At 40.8% G+C, this 16437-nt stretch overlaps 1 protein-coding gene across 7 annotated transcripts in view; it reads left to right on the top strand.

Moving 5' to 3' along the window:
- PARN (poly(A)-specific ribonuclease) overlaps window positions 1-16437 on the top strand; it is a 143381-nt gene that overhangs the window by 95892 nt on the left and 31052 nt on the right. The window contains exon 23 of one of the 7 annotated variants that reach the window (XR_007776297.1): window positions 14721-15499. The exons of the other annotated variants lie outside the window; for them this stretch is intronic. The gene's annotated coding sequence lies outside the window, so the exon portion shown is untranslated. The remainder of the gene's footprint in view (window positions 1-14720; window positions 15500-16437) is intronic. 7 annotated transcript variants of the gene reach the window in all.

Genomic DNA, 16437 nt, shown 5'->3' with positions numbered 1-16437 from the left:
CCATTGCTAGTGAGTTTTAGAGCTAGTAGTCTTTTATCTATGTAGGAGCCTTACTGCATGTTCCACAGTGAAACGATACTGAGAATTTCAGAATCTTTGTTCTCCCCAAAGTGTAATTCTCCCCTTTCCATACATCACAGAAGATGATCCTCCCTTCATTCTCCCCAGTGTCACAGCGCCTGACTGAGAAACTTAAACGTGCCGTACACGTCAGAAGAGCATGGAAGATTTACGTTGTGTACGGACTCCATAAGGAGGTCAGGTCCCCTATGTGTGTCTTTTTCCATTCAAAGTGGTAAGAACTCGGAGCCTCCAAGCTGTCTCTTGTTAGATCAGACAGTGCATTGTTGAGGCCTTGAAGACATTGTGACTTTTTGCTTCAGAAGGAATCAAGATGCACGCTACAGGATCCATGGTGACCTTGTGGCCCAAATGAACTGTTTCTACTGCAGAGAGATGCAGAGTGGCCACTTGGTCATTGGCTAACAGCATTATAAGACACCAAAATGTGAACTTTCATTCATCTGCAGAACCCTCTTTTAGCAGGAAGGTGCTGCAGGTGGTGGTTCAGTAACACCCTTGCTTTTCAACTAATCTTCATGGGGAGGGGATTCCCTATCTCATTCTGTTTTCATTTCTCTTTATCCCTCCCTTCTCCTGTTCATTGCTTGCTACCTCCATGTTGCAAAAGTGTGGGAGACTTTGGGCTGCAGAATGGAAAATTTCTTATTGCTAGCAGAAAGGAAATTATTAGGTATCTCCCACAGTTCTGTCCACAATGGATGGCTTCATAGCTGATGGCTACCACTTTTATTTGGATTATTGCCATGCAGTCAGTCATCTACTGTACATAATTAATGAGTCGGCATTAACCCCAAATCTTTTTCAATGTTGCGGCTTCCCAAGTTAGTCCCCTTTAAGAGTGGCCTGCATTCTTTATTCCTGGATGTATAATGTTACCTTTTGGTTGTACTGAAATGCATATTGCTTGTGCCCTACTTACAAAAAGATCCAGATCTCTCTCTCTCTCTCAAAACTTCTTGTTTTCATTATCTACCACTCCCTGGTCTGTCATCTGAAAACTTCATCAGTAATGATTTTATATTGCTTTCCAGGCCACCGATTTAAAATTGTTGAATAGCATAGGGCCAAGAATCAATGCTGAATAGTATAGGACCCCTTCTAGAAACACGCACAAAAGCAATTTTCAGGTATTTGCAGACACAAAAAGAACAATTACTCCAACTATACTGCTAGTTTATCTTTCTATTCTATCATGAAAAAGCAAAGGACTCTTTAATAGTGAATTTGTACAAAAAGCAATCAACTGAGTCAAAATCAGCTCCTTTTTAGATAAAGTTTTTTCATTATTCACGAAAGGAGGGAAAATGTATCAGGTAGCAAATCTTGATGGTCTAAAAGCAAGAGTCTGATCTTAAGTATGGTAGAGGTGTATGTCAAACTGTCGTTTAGATTTCAGATATTCAGTAGCTAGAAAAACGTCTTTTTCATATAAACTTGTCAAATTTAAATGTTATATTAATATTTTAGAAGGCAGTGTAGATTTTGTCATTAATCCATATTTGTACATCTCTAGAAAGTGGTTAAATCAAAATCACTTGTCATTTTAGTTCATTCTTTAAAAAAAAATTTGAAACACTATGAACTTAAGCCTGTAATGGAGATAGGATAACATTTTTTAATCATTGTGAATTATTAGGATGTTTCTGGGCACTTGGCCAGATAAATCCAGTTTATCCCTTCTGATATTTAAATATCAGGTTTGATCACGAAACATTGACATCTGTTGTGGGTGACCACTAACGAAACAATAGCATGATTGCCTTTAACGATAGGTCACTGAAAACTGTTTTTAAAAAAGTTAACCTGTAATTAAGGATGGTATAATCTGTCACGTAAGGAAAAACTCCCTTATGAAACTATTGCAGCTTTTTGAAACACACACTGAAATGAAAATATGGAAATGCAAAATGTAGATTTCACTTTAAAGAGCATTTGTTTTCAAAGAGTTGTTATCCCCCAAACATCCTTAACTCTCCACCAGTATCACAGCCCTCAAAAACATGTATGTAAGGCAATATGAGCTGCAAATACTTGCAGGTTTATTTCATCAGAGTTTTGCATTTAAGGATATATCTGGTTACCATGCTCTTCCTTTTAAGATTAGTTTATAGAGATGCTGTCAGAATTTTTCTGAAGTGTGTGATTCTTTAGGGCTTGTCTGCAGTTTAATGAAGGTTGTATTCTGGAATATCTGCTGTCTCTGGGCAATTTCCCCAACATTTTAAAGATAACAGCTCAGATTAAGGATAGTTTTAGCCTTTGAATTTTCCTAGTTTGGACTATTTTTTTGCCCTTACTATTGCTTTCAAATGTTTAAAATTTCAATTTGGTGTACTTGTGCTAGGTGAAGAGCAACTATTAAATTCTCCCATGTGTTGGTATCCTGATACATGATATCATACAGGGTTTACTGTGTCAGATGTTTTCTTCCTTTGGACTTTGAGTAGTCCAATTCATTTAGACAGCAGGATGACATTGGACTAGAGCAGTTGCCACAGCTCAAGTTGATACATCTCTACCCCGATATAACACAACCCAGTATAACTTTGGCTATAACACAGGAAAGCAGTGCTCCGGGGGGGAGCGGGACTGCGCACTCAGGCGGATCAAAGCAAGTTCAATTATAAGGCAGTTTCACCTATAGCTTGGTAACATTTTTTTGGCTCCCGAGAACAGCGTTGTATCGGGGTAGAGGTGTATATTTTTTGCAGTACTCTCACTTGAATTGTTAATCCTCCTGAGCTTGTAACGCTCTGAGAGTCAAATGGGATCAAGATGGCTGAAGTGGGCATTACATTGTATTTATCTTACTTCCCATTGCATCTTTGTTTACTTTGACCACGTTCAGAATCTGGATAGCAAGGGTCCTAGTGGACTTCATTGTTGTGAATCCTCTCCCTTACCTGGCTATTGGAGGCTGTGATTGAGCATAACCTTCTTATTTAGAGTCTGCAATGAAGAAGTGTATGCGTCTTGTCTTGCTCTTTGTAATTTGTGTACCTATGACTGAATATGTTTGGAGTGGTAAGGTAATGTGGCTCTAATGTATATGGCTACCCAAAATGAAGTAAACTTCCTTAGTCCAGTCGAGAGCAGCGCTTCAGGGTTTTTATCTCAACTTGGTTACTCAATGATCTTTATAAGTTAAGTCACTTTAGGCTTGAAATTCAAAAGTTCCACAGTAGTCACATCAGTCTTTGAAAAGTGCTTATATCCATAGTGATGGGCTTTGAATATAATAGAAGAGATTATCTTTACCACTGACAAACATTGTGCCTTTGAGTGCTTCTGGCACCAAGGAGGAGGCAAGCAGTGGTTGGGAGATTTGGCACCAAGAGGCTGTTTTGTAGAGGGAGGTTGAATCGCTTACTCCTTTAGCGGGAGGGACAACTTAGTCACAAGGGAGGGAATAATGGCTGAGCATGTTAGAACAAACCCTAGGAATCAACCACCAAGATATCTCCAATAGTACCTGCTATTGTATTCTTTAGTCGGCAAATGTGTTAGCTGGGTGTTTCTGCTTGTGAAATGTCTCAAGCCTACTAATATCAAAATTAACACTTCTACTATTATGGTGAATGCAAGCTGTTTTGTGTACCTCGGAACTATTGTTTGAAGCCATCTGCAGACTCAGGCAGAGACACTACATTAGTTCATATTCTGAAGGTGCTTTTCTAAGTTTTTATAATTGCAAACTTGAAAAAAATTGATCAAATTCTGCAGCTGGGGTTGAGTCCTGCAGACGGTTGGGCTTCTGGAGTGACAACAAAGGGACCCTGAGGATATTTACTAAACTTGAAGATGTGATTCTCAAGCACTTTCTGTAAAATGCCTTAAAGTTAAGCAATATTTGTAAGTGCTAATTATTGCTACTAGTAGTAATAAAGGCTGAGAATTCTTGTCTGATTACACGCGCGCTACAAAATATTTGAATGGCTTTTAGCTCCCAGATTTGAATAGACTTAAATGTTAATGTAAAGTACTATACTAATTTAAATGATCTTTTGGAGATGTAAGAAATGTTCTGAATGGTGCCCTTGTGTTGGTGTTTTGTTTCAAGAGTATTTCTGTACCAGTAAACACTGGATATGAGATGCAATGCACTTGTCTGTTTACTGAACTAATCAAGAGTACTTGACTGTAACTAAGAACTGAATTGCTTACTGAATCAGGGTCAGTCTACTCTGGGAGAAGTTGAACCTATCATCCTTCAATGGTGGAGCTGTAGTAGAGACGGGCACCAGACATTTATCACTGTCTAATGCTGCTCTGCTAGATGACTGCTAAAATAGCTGTCTATTTTACAGCTTCTAGTATTGATACCACTAGTGGAGAATTACAGATCTGATTTTTCCTTTTGTAGACTCACTGTGAGGGTACACAGGGGCAGACTTCTATAATCAATATGAAACAAACCACTTTTTCGTTGGCTGTAGATTCACAGCTGTCACCTCATTTTTATTAAACACTTCAGTTAGATACTTGTATCATACACAAAATAAGGTTGGTTGACTGATAACTTAAAATATAGGGCCCTGGCATTTATAATGCTCCATTGCAAAAATGTAACTTCAATGATGATCTTTCATTTTATAGCTGGTCCGTTGTGTGGCTGTTTTTGGAATAGATTCATTTATTTCTCAGCTTCTGTTTCAATCACTGAAGTATTTAAAACTGTGTGCAAAGGTCAAATGTTTGGAATTCCTTCAGTATTTAAGAAAGAACTGATCTTTTAAGAATTTAAACCATTTTAGAACAAAGTCTACATTTTAGATGCACAGTATGAAATATTTAATGGACTGTACTATCATTCATCTGTTTTCATTGCCAAGAGGAAATTTTTTCAGTAGTTCCTTTGGAATGTCAAAATATTTATATTCAGAACATGAAAGTATGTGCAATATGAAGGGTACATGGTGTCTTTTTCTCACTCTTACTGGTATACATGTTTGTGTTCATCAGTCTAATTAAGTTCCAATGTTTGACCTATATTTTCCTTATAATAAAAATGCTGCTTTTCAAGTTTAAAATCTTGAGTCATAAAAGCTACAAATGTAAACATTGTGCAAGGCATTCTGTGTCAGCACGTGAACTTACCTAAACATAATTTTTTCTTTGATGAAAATCTCAGACTCATAGTGAATGAAACATACAAACTGAACTCGACCTTTTTAAAGAAGGCTTCACAGGTTTAAAGAAATGCTGACAATTCATAAAGGCAAATGTTTGGCTAAATGTAACTGATGCTGCACTGTATTGATATATGTAAGCTGGCCATGAAATGACATAATAAATCATTGTATAATACAGAAAAGATATTGCCTAACCTTATGGCCCAGTAAATTGAGACGTCACAGGCATAGCTGTAACTGAGAAAATTACTCTTCTTTGCTTTATGCCACTTTTCCTGGTAAGAGTTGCAGTGATAGTATGGAGAGTAGGAAGGACCAGACCTCCCTTTCCTCTGCAACAGGTTCCAGCTCCTCCTGGGGTATTCCCAAGCATTCTTGGGTCAGCTGGGGAGCTGTTATTCCTCCAGTGTGTCCTGGTCGGCCTTGGGGCCTCCTTCCGGTGGGACATGCCTGGTACAATTCCAAAGGAAGCATCCTAGATGGTATCCTTATCAGGTGCCTGAACCGCCTCAGCTGGCTCTTCTCTATTTGAAGGAGTATCTGTTCTACTCCAAGGCCCTGCCGAATAGCAGAGCTCCTCGCCCTGTCTCGGAAAGTGAGCCCAACCACTAGAGGTGAAAGTAGAAATAGGGAGTTACTGGTATGGGGCTGGGTTGGGGCTGGCTCTGGCCCCCAGAAGGGGCGAGGCCTCGGGCAGAAGGGGCGGCGATGAGGGGGTCAGAGCCAGTCCTGGCCCGCCCTGTACCAGTAAGTACCCTCCCTCTCCCCTGCTGGAGTAGCAGCGGCAGCCAGGGGCTCCAGCAGCAGTTTGAAGGGCCTAGGGCTCGGCTGCTGCTACTGCCCCGGGTCCTTTAAACCACTGCCAGAGCCCCCTTCTGCCGCTGCTACCCCAGGGCTCCAGCAGCAGGGCTCTGGGGGCTATTTAAAGGGCCCAGGACTCCCCTGCTTCTACTGCCCTGGCCTTTTAAATAGCCCCCAGAGTCCCACTACTCCAGAGCTCTGGCAGCAGGGCACTTTAAATTGCTGCCTGGTGAAGCTGGGCTGCTCCAGTGCGGCGCACCGGCTCTTGCCGGTACACTGTACTGGGGTATACCAGCTTACTTTCACCTCTGCCAGCCATCCTGCAGAGAACCTCTTTTCTGCCGTTTGTACCTGCCATCTTGTCCTTTCAGTCATTACCCAAAGTTCATTAGCACAGGTGAGGAGGGGGACTGAGAAAATAATGCTGAAAATAGTCAGACTAGAGTTAACATTTTCAGCTGCTGTTTTCTATATAAAGTAATAAATTATATGGGAATATGGGCAAACGTCAGAAAAGTAGTAACTTTCATAATTAAATTTTAATTTTATTTGGTAAAATGATGTGTAATTAGTAATGGCTTCACTTGTCAGTAATTCAATGCAGGGAGGTTCCTATGAAAAGTTCTGAAACAAGTCTCCAGTTTATAGTATTTCAATCATATTTCAGTCTCTTTTACAGAGTGGCTTAAAATGATTTAAATTTAATATTCAATAATGGACACCTTAAAAATGGAAGTATTAACTTAGCATGGCCTGACTGGGCTCTTGGTTTTTGTGAAGTTTTTAAACTTCCCCTAACAGATTTTTGGTTCAAAGCTTTCCTAGTGCTGCCTTTCCAAGAAAAGCTGCCCTCAGTCAAAACACTTTTGTTGGCGTTTTATATTTCTGACTTAGTCCTGAAATTGTTTAATCTTTCATTGATTTATTAATCAAATTCAAGTAATTCTGGGTATTCAGTCTGATTGCATTGGTTTTTCTTAGTTTAAAGAATTTTAAAGAAATAGTTATCAAGTTATTTTTGTTAAGTAGCTCACATAGGAAGTTTAAACCAGCTGTACAGTTCAAGGAAAATGTGGATTTATTTTTAAAAATATGAAGGAGGTGGGGAAGAGTATATTATGGTAAGAGAAGTTAGCCTGGCCCTGCCAAGGACTGACTTGATCTTGGACAAGTGACCTAACCACTCTTGTTACATTTTCCAATCTGTAAAAGGATGACATCTTCCCTGTGAGATAGCTGTGCTTAACTGCAAAGTGCTTTAGACTTCCAGATATAACGATTACATGAATAGTAATCTAAATATGCATTAGAGAGTGAACTCGCTAAGGGCTTGTCTCCCCTTACCAGGGGATCAACGCACGGCAATCGATCCACTGGGAGTCAATTTAGTTGGTCTTCATCTAGCGAAAACCTGCTAAATCGACTGCTGATCACTTTCCCGTTGATTCTGGTACTCTATCAGACGAGAATCATAAGGTAAGTTGACGGGCGAGTTTCTCCTGTCGACCCAGTGCAGTGTAGACATCACAATAAGTCAACCTAAGGTACGTCAACTCCAGCTACGCTATTCATGTAGCCGGAGTTGTGTAACTTAGGTTAATATAGCCCCATAGTGTAGACCTGCCTTAATTTTTGGCAGCTGTTCTGTGGTGATGGCTTTCAGTGAGAGAATGGGGAAAAGAGAAGTTCATATCCCCAAGAAAAGTCCATAGCCAGCCAAGCAAAAGTATGCATGTTTGCTCCCGTGCTGAGAATAGAGCTGTGTAGAGTGACACCACTGTTGCTTCATTTCCCTGGTGCTGAGAAATTGAATGATTTAGACTAGGCTAGGATTTTGATGTAAAAGCAAATGGAGATTCAGGCACTTCTAAAATGCAGTAAAAATGGGAAGATTTAAATCTTCTAAAATATTTCATTCAAAATCTGTTTTCTCCTCAGAGTGACTTCTTTATTCTTCTGTTGGGCAGTGGTAGAAAGCTGAGTGTAGTGAGACAGATCATCCTTTAGAGGACAGGTGATAAATAGGGAATGCCAGAAACTCCTCAGCAAGGCATGGGCCCGTGTTGCTCCCTCATTACTTGCTGCAGAATGTCACTTCACTTGTGACAAAAACTGACCATTAAACATTTTTATCAACTGACAGGTGAGGAGCTATTGGCTGAATCGTTAGAGAAATTAGTAGCTGAGATTGCAGAGTCCTCAATCCTCAGTGTCAAAATGAGCCTAGAAATCCATTGGTGGCTACCAATGCCAGGGATATCCAAAAAGGACTGTTACCCTGGCAGTGGGGCAGCAACTTCGAGGAGACGTTTCCATGGAAATCTGGATGATATTTTCTTCCAACCAACAAAATCCTCAGTGTGACACACTTCCTTTAGATCCATCCTCTGCACCCAGATTCTTAAGAGACTGGTAGTAGTCCCATATCGAAATCTAAACAATATTTTGTTCAACCAAGAACAAGATTTTCACGTTACTGAAAATATCTTCACAAATTGTTTTTGGGTCAATCCAAATTTTTTTTTCAGAATTACAAGCCATCTGAAACATCAGTTATTTGAATATTTCCAATCAACGTGTACAGTGCATCTTATACAGTTCTAGCAACTGTTAAAGATTTGCAAATTTAAAAGCAAGTTAAAATGTGTAAATATTTCTGAAGCGTAATGCAAGTTGTACATCCTTCTTTCTTGGGTGAGATGCAGAGACTTCAAACAAATAAATTTTTTGTTGATAATTCAGAAAAGCTATTGATGAAAGGTTGGAGAACAGGAGAAATATACTGGGAGCCTGAGCCTTCAGCCAAAATATAGATGTTTGTCAGGAGTAGCCAATAGCTTACCTTTTTAGGACTTGAGACTAAAATAGCACCCAGTCTCAGGTCTGTGAGTCCAGCATTCTTTCCTGAGTCATTTTTCACAGAGACTAAGGTGTGGACCTGTTTCTAATTTGTATCCTAGTTTGCTCAAAGATGACTCAGTTCTCTGATTTTTGAGCCAGTTTTATCTCTGAGTTAAGGAAATTGATGGGAGACATGTTGGATAATGGCCTTTTTAACCAAAGAGAACTCTGAAAAAAACTTTTTTTTGAAAAATGAGTAAGGCAGGAAGATGGATGGGTCTTAGTGAGGTCAGAGTTGATAGGTGGTGTTTTCTTTGAATTGATGTCCACATTTCAAACTTAGCGTTGATGCCTCAAGGCAGAAGAAAAGTCTGTTACATTAAAACTGTGAGAGTGGAGGGAATTTTTTCTGTCCACTGTTCACTTAACAGAAGAATATTTGTCATTTCCTTTTCGTCATTCCCAGATAAGCAAACTGTGTTGGTATATCTAAACTTCACTGTCATTAGCAGTAAATCATTATTAGCAACTGAAATACAGCTTCCAAAAAATACAACTTTGTTTCTAACTAAAACTCCACGTACAAAATAAGCAGTCTGAACTGGAGCCGGTTACTTATACTTTGAGCTTAATTACCCACTTAAATAGTGTTACCACCTGTTTTTAGGTTTGTATCACACAGGGCAAGCTCATGTTAGTGCAGTGGACTGATTCCAGCCTGCTTCCAGGTGAAACTTAGGATATTGCTTATTGGCAAAGATGGTAGCAATACTTACAGGGAAGCTTTCTGGCACTTCCTGTTAAAAGACCGTGCTTATAACTCTGCCAAATTATAGCAGTTTGGGCTAGAATTTTCTATCAGTCCTCATGATGGATTCAGTAAAGATGAATTAGCCATTTTCAAGAAGATGATTAGGGACAAATACATTTTGCCTATGTTAAATTCTTACCTTTCTCCATTGAAACATTCCAATTACACCCTTCCCCACATCCCCATGCTTTGGAGAAGGGGTATGAAATTTGACTGATAGGTTGCTTTTGTGTCAGATTTCCTTTTTTGCTCTTCCTGTGAAAACCATCCAAACTTGGCAAACTGATAATCCTTTGATCTATGTGTTCATGGTCAGTAGACTAAATTCTCCAAATAAATTCTTCAGTCTGTACTGAGTGTGCTGCAGTGCAGGGTTTCCCTGCAATTGCCCCTCCTGGCCACCAGAGACCACTGTGGCATAGGAACTGAGCAAGAATATACTCTGCTCGCTCTGGTGGCATCTCCAAATCTCTTAATTAAATTTGACAGAGTATTCCTCAAGCTTTAGTAGTCTTCCATGTAGGTGTTTATAACAATGAGAGAGTTCTTAATGACAGCACTTTAGCCAGTTTGTTTGGTAAGCTCATGCACATAGACATTCTACAAGTATGTGAACTAAAAATGTCTATTTACAATTTGAAAAGTTAGTTTGGTGGTGACAGGTTACATGTCAAAGCTGGCGTTAAGTTTTTTGCTCACGTTCCAAATAACTACGGTACGTGGTTCTATGTTGTCTGTTGCTATGATAGAAATCTATTTGCAGAGAATTTTATGAAAGAAAAGCATAAACAGACAAATGAGATTTAAGTTACCGAGTTTCCAAATATTTTAAGATGAAGAAAAAATTGTACATTACTGTGACTCATTATTGAAAGGGCTTTTCAGAACCTTGTGGATACTCAGCACCCCTTATTGTGCTTTTCTTATTGCCCTGGTGTCTGGCTGCTCAAAAATGGCTGTCATGTGATCTATCTCAACTGCCCCACCCCTGTGGAAAAATTTCTCCCTTTTTTTCCCAGATATTATGGAGCACACAGCAGGCAGCTATGACTGGGCGATGCTCTCCTCACTGAGGTCCGACCTTGTTAGTAGACTTCTCCAGTGACCTTTGAAATAACCAAAGGCACATTCAACCACCATTCTTGATTTGCTGAGCCTATGGTTCAACCATTCCTTACTGCTGTCCGGATGGCTGGTCTATGGCTTCATGAGTCATGGGAGCAAGGGGTAGACTGAGTCCCCCAGGATAACTATAGGCACATGCAACACCACTGAAAAGTATTTCTTTCGGTTTATGTACTCTTTGGCGAGGTGGACTGTTGCCAAGATGGAGATATGCTTGCCATCTACTGCCCCAATGCAATTAGGGAACCCTATTACGGCAAAACCATCCACTATGTTCTGCACATTTTCCATACTCACTCCCCTTTGTAGCAGAAGTTGATTAATGGCCCTGCACATTTGGAGCACAGAAGCTCCCACGGTTGATTTACCTACTCCAAATTGATTCCGCACTGACTGATAACTGTCTGGCATTGCAATCTTCCAAGTAGCTATTGCCACTTGCTTCTCCACTGTCAGATTATCCCTCATTTTTGTGTTGCTGAACTGCAGGGCAGGGGAAAGCTCTTCCCAAAGTCTCTGGAAGATGGTCTTCTGCATTTGAAAGCTCTGCAGCCACTGCTCATCATCCCATACCTGCAAAACGATGCAGTCCAACCAGTCAGTGCTTGTTTCATGGGACCAGAAATGGCGCTCAACAGAGTGCAGCTGCTCTGACTGCCATCAGCATCTGTAAAATTTTTTTTTTTCGGTGGCTTGCAGCAGGGCTGGTTACTGGACATCGCTATGTTCCGCATGGCAGGTCCTACTTCAGCTCTGGAAATACTGCAGGAGAAGGCACAAGGTGTTTGAGATGCTCACAGCAAGAGTGCATAGCTGAGCAGTCTCCATGCTTCAGGGGTTATGGCGTACGTGCTTAGTGTAAGAATTTTAGTTCCTTCTCTTCACTTTAGGGTCATGAATAATTCCCTATTTTAAAATTTTCTTTCTAAAAGTTTGTGTTGCAGTGTTAGATTTTGGTCCAGATTCTTCCCCTCGGATGTTGAAGTTTAATTATCATGTGGTCATTGTTTATTTAATGGATCAATTATAGTTCACTCTTGAAGAAACTGTTACTTAAGACTAAGTTGTGAATATTATCACACTTTTTAAAAAATGAGTTTAGGGGCATGGACACTTTTTCAGCAGGCTGGGTTGAGGGAGGATGTGGGTAATTCAGGGTGGAATTAGGGTTGGAACTTATAGTTCACAAAAAACCAAAACAAAACAGTGGGCTTTGTCCTATAGAGGTATGATTGGCATTATTATATGCATATTCCACATCAGGTAACAGCAGGGACCAATCATTCTGGTGATGGTTGATATAAAGCTGGAGATGTTGCTCCCGAATTTGGTTCACCCTTTCCACCTGGCCATTAATTTGGGGCTGCTAAGCTGAAGAAAGGCAGGAGCATAATCGCAAAAATTGGAGGTCCTCCTGCCAGACATGAGAGATGAACTGAGCACTACTGTCAGAAATAATGAGCTCAGAGTCCATGGAGACAGACAACCTAGTTTACTTATAACTAGACGGTTGCCTTGGAGAAGGGTAACCAGGTACAAAATGGGCTAGCTTTGTCAGATGGTTGATTATAGTTAAGATGTTTGTATACCCCTTTAGACTTGGGTAGCTTCACAATGAAGTCTAGCTAGATGGTTGCTCAGGCGGAGACTCTGGGATTTGTTGCACGGCATCTTGCAGTGGGTGCATCTGTCTACACCTAAAAATAAACTGGTTTAGTGGACCCAGACAACTCAGAGATCCTACTCAGTCCAGTTTTGTGGTTTCTAGAGACCTACTGAGCCACCAAGGAAGAAGCCCAGGTTCCAAAGAAAGAAACCACACACTACATCTGATTGAGCCACTCAACCACCGCCATTGTCAAAACATGCATTTTGACAGTCTCGTTAAGGCCCAGAACAACCGTGCTTCTCTTATCTCCAGCTGCACCAGTTTACCCACCTCCTTCTCTTTCAGGACCATCTCTCCTGCTTTCTGTCTGCATGTGAGCAGATTATATCCAACAAATGGGTACTGGAGTTTCTAAGATTGTTATTCCATTCCTCTCATCCCACTTCCCTACCCCTCTTCAGGGACCTGTCTCATGAACATTGGTTGAAATAGGAAATCGCCTCTCTTCTACACTTAGGAGCTATAGAGCCAGTTCCTGCTCAGCACAGGGGAAAGGATCTTACTCCCCAAGTATTTTCTGGTCCCAAAGAAAAACAGAGGATGGAGAACTATTCTAGATTTTAAGACTTCTAAAGAACATTGTGAAAGCAGCTATAATTGCCCCCATTGGATATAGGAGATTGTTTTTTGCCCTTAACCTTCAGGATGTGTATTTTCATATTGCAGTTTACCCATCTCATGAAATTCTTTTGATTTCTGGTTGACCAAGACCACTTCCAGTACTCCAGACTTTGACAAGAAATTATCCTTTAATTTCTGAGACATATGGCAGGTGTACCTTTGTTGTGCATCATGCATAACGTCATGGAAAATTATGTCTTTCCTGTTTTCAAGGGGTGATTCAGAACAGTTCATATGCTGAACAAACAGTTTGGGAATTTAAAAAAAATCCGGGTTACCTAGGAGTTCTGTCAGAGTTCACTTGCTGGCTGTAACGGCCTTCTATTCCTTAGTGGATTCTCAGCGTTTGCTCATCCAATGATGATAGGTTTCCCAACCTTGATAAATCTTTTCTTCCTCAGACTAAAAGCAGCTAAACCCCTGCATGGGATCTAAACTTAATACTGAAGTGTCTTATGAGGTCTCCCTTTGAACTTATGGCTACCTTTTCTCTTCTTAACCTACCTGCTATCGATCCCTTGTCAAGTACGAGACACTCTCAATTAGTGGAAGAACCCTTGCAAGGTCTGTGCAGGTCTCTCCTTTATCCACCATCTCCAATCATCACTTTAACGACAAGTGCATCTTTGTTGGGTTGGGAGCACATCTAGGAACACCCACCTTTCAGGGCAGGTGGTCTACCTTGAAAACAGCCAAAGAGTCAGGGAAGTGGGGAACTTGAAGGCCAGGTCCTCCCTTGTGCAGTGTTTTTCAAGTACAAGGCTTTGTTACACCTACATCCTGAATTTTTACCTAATGAGTTATCTGAATTACACATTACCAACTCATCCATCTCTCATTTCCCCTCTCTTCCCAAAACCACATAAAACTAGGAAGGATAATATCTTAGATATCTTGTACATCAGCGAAGTGGTGGTTTCTAACTGGACAAAAACAAGCCATTTAGAAAGTCTTTCAAACTGTTCATTTCAATTGCCAACAGATCCAAAGGGTCTGCGGTCTCCATCCAGAGACTCTGCAGGTGGATTTCTGGGTATATTATTTCATACTATGAATCTATCAATATGCAACCTTATTCTAAGTTAGCAGAGAGTCCTGTAGCACCTTATAAACTAACAGACATATTGGAGCATGAGCTTTTGTAGGTGAATACCCACATGTTTCCGACGAAATGGGTATTCACCTGCAAAAGCTCATGCTCCAATACGTCTGTTAGTCTCTAAAGTGCCACAGGACTCTTTGCTGCTGTTACGGATCCAGACTAACACGGCTATCCCTCTGATACTTATTCTAGGTTGTTAACCATTCTACAAGCTTTCTTTGTACTTCTGTGGCATTGCCTAAGCAGGTTCCCATTGTGGAAGTTTGCAAGGGCTGCAACTTGGACTTCAGTAATACCTTTTCCAAACATTTTGATGGTCCATTCTTTTGCTGCCCTTGGGAATACAGTTGTCTTCAGTTGTGGACTCTGTTCCAAATCTCCTCCCTCTAAATGAGGGTACTGCTCAGTAGTCACTTGAAGTGGAGCACCTATAGGGAGAACACTCAAAGAAGGAGAGGTTACTCACCTTGTGCAGTAACTGGATTTGTTCAAGGTGTGTGCTCTACTAACTGCCCTTCTTTCTCTCTGTTTCAGAGTTTCCACTGAGGGATTTTGTGGTGGAGAAGAAATTGAGTGCAGTTCACTTGTGCAACTCTGTATAGCCTGGTGCAGGGCCAGGAACCTTAATCTGTTCCTTTGTCAAAATTTAGAATCTCCCTCACCCCCCACACCCTCTCCCTGGCCAAAGAGTGGCCATTTAATTAGGTGATAGTTAGTTTGATCTCACTGACACCTTTCTGAGGCGTTGGTAAGCCTTTTGTCTATGGAGAACTCATTTCTGACTGCCCTCCAGAACATGTTGGAACATGCTTTGTTATTATACAGTGGAATCTTATATCTTTACATACAGTGTTGCCACACATATTTTACCACACAATAATCAGCAAAACATTAGTTTTCAAATGATACATTACACAGTATGCTTTGTACAAAATTTAACATAGTCTCTTGTAAAAGGGGTGAGCCTAGGGCACAGACTCTTAAATCAGAAGTTTCCCCACCCCAGTTCACACTCTTCTTAGGGGAGGCAGAGGAGTTGCCCCAGGACCTGGAGCACTCCTGATTGGTCTTAATGCGACCTCTTCTTTGGCATTGACAGTGGAGAATGACTCCTGCGCCTCTTCAAAGCGGTCCCTGCCCCAGAATGGGAGGTGGCACCACTCTCCAAACCTGAGGGCGATCTACAGCCTGAAGAACAGCTTGGTACTGGGTCAGGCCTCATGGCCTGCTCGTGCAGGTGCTGCTTAAGGCGAAGGTCCTACACCACCTGAGGCTTTCTCTTACAATCTGCAGGTCAAACAGCACTACTTAAGGTGGGCTTTGCCAAGGCAGAGCAAGCAACACGTGTGGGGCCACTGTTAGGAATCACCACTCCACATGAAAGGCAATGCCTGAACCCCGGTGAGGGCATCACCAGGAAACACTACCCACTATACTGTAGATTGTTGCCTTTAAGTAACAGTGCTAATTAACTATTAACTATGTAACAAAATAGAAATAAAAACTAGGCTGAGATAAATTGTGAGGTTATAGAAGAACAACTGCACAGAGCTCTGACTCTAGCCAATGGGGTGTGAGAAGGAACTGAGAGGGGGTCAGGGCGATACCACCTCATGTAACTAGGGCAAGGGCTACAGGCACAAGGCGTTAGCATCACCCCCTCTACATGTACTGCTAAGAAAAGGCTCTGGTGCACGCACACACCTACTTGGAAATACACATCTGCATCTACTTGAAGAAGCATTTTTTTTTTAATGAAAGTTACCTTTTTGAAAAATAATGCAGCTGTCCATAATATTTAAAATCAATGAGGATTTGTTACAGCTTTAGTCTTTTGTGGGCCAATTCTTATACAGTAGTAGAACTAATGCTAAAAGAGTCTCACCACCTAATATTATGAATTTGTGATGTGATATGGGTTAAGATTGCTTTCTCAATTGCTGAACTGACATCAGTAGTAAACCATTCTAGAGCGTAAACTCTTTGGGAGCGGGAATGTGTCTTTCCTTGAGTACGTTTCTGGTGCTACAGAAACTACGTAAACACTTCCATCAAAAAAAAAAAATTGCAACTTTTAGAGGGACCACTGTGTACAGTAATGGTTTCTAGCACAGTTAAGCTTTTTCTTCTGTACACAAGTCAGAGAATGTTGATAGGAAAAATTGTATTTATGCATGTGTAACAGATTTATTACCAATCTCTTCACTACAAATCAAACTAAGTTTTTCTCCTTATGATGTTTTAGGATAAT

The sequence above is a fragment of the Gopherus flavomarginatus genome, chromosome 9 (assembly GCF_025201925.1).
Source record: "Gopherus flavomarginatus isolate rGopFla2 chromosome 9, rGopFla2.mat.asm, whole genome shotgun sequence".
Taxonomy (NCBI): Eukaryota; Metazoa; Chordata; order Testudines; family Testudinidae; genus Gopherus; species Gopherus flavomarginatus.
The sequence above is the reverse complement of the archived record's forward strand: the minus strand, read 5'-3'. Positions and strand labels throughout refer to the sequence as shown.